This window comes from Cynara cardunculus, assembly GCF_001531365.2.
Source record: "Cynara cardunculus var. scolymus isolate 2C chromosome LG 4, CcrdV1, whole genome shotgun sequence".
Taxonomy (NCBI): domain Eukaryota; kingdom Viridiplantae; phylum Streptophyta; class Magnoliopsida; order Asterales; family Asteraceae; genus Cynara; species Cynara cardunculus.
This window is the reverse complement of record NC_037531.1, coordinates 11,493,000-11,494,272: the sequence shown is the minus strand read 5'-3', so window position 1 is coordinate 11,494,272 and position 1,273 is coordinate 11,493,000.

Below are 1,273 nucleotides of genomic sequence, written 5' to 3'. Positions count from 1 at the left end.
TTTAATAAAATAAATTAATTACTTAAATATAATTCATAATTTGCAAACAAAAAATAACTAAATTAATAAAAAATTTTACTTAATGTATTATAAAAATTGAATAAAATATTAATATTTTCGTGTTGATAGAAGATGGTATAAGTGAACAAAAAAATCACATGTAATTTTTTCATAAACTAAACACACAAATATATGTAAAATAATATCTTAAAATCATAGTTTTTGATGAAAAAAATAATGCAAAAAATAATTTCTTATATCAATTCTTATAAATTTGTTACATTTTTGTGTTTCTCATTTGATTACCATCCCCTCGAACACACACACACATATATGTATATATATATATATATATATATATAGAGAGAGAGAGAGAGAGGGGCACGTTCAAATGAAAACCATGCAATTCTTAGATACCGTGTAAACAAATTTCGACCAATAGGAAAATTCCATTTTTTTCTAATTAAATTTAATCATTAATGGTATATTGGTCATTTGCATTGTTTTCTTTTAAATATGAAAGTTATTAATAAATCTTAATTAAGGTAACATAATAAAAAAAAATTTATAAATGATAACATTTAAATATTTAATTAAATTATAATATTAAAAATTGAGTTTTGTTATATTGTGTCTTGGTTTATTATTGCCAAGATTCATGAAAAACGTAAGTTATTAGATTAATAAATCCATGAAATCAGTGATAGAATAAAAAAAATATTCATGAAACCGGTTTCATACATGGTGAAATTGGTGCATGAAATAAGTGAAAATGAGGGTGCATGATGAAACCGGTTTCATACATGGTGAAATTGGTGCATTGAGTAAGTGAAAATGATTATGAAATGGGTGTATGATGAAACCGGTTTCATACATGGTGAAATTGGTGCATGGAGTAAGTAAAAATAATTATAAAATGAGTGCATGATGAAATAGGTGCATCATGAAATGAGTGCATGATGAATATGGTGCATGAAGAAATTGGCTGATGAAATGGGTGTATAAAGAAATTGGCTGATGAAATGGGTGTATAAATAAATTGGTTGATGAAATGGTGCATAAAGAAAGTGAAACCATTTCATAATTGATAAGAAAATGTTGTATAATTAGCGAACAGTGAAACAATTTCATTATTACGATGAAAAGGATCTATCTACCAATAACATGAAAATGACAAATGTCTCATCAGCATTACATTGATTAGTGTATTGATGAAACTGTGAAACCATGTCGGATTGCAAAAACTTTGTCGATGAAATGGGTGCATAACGAC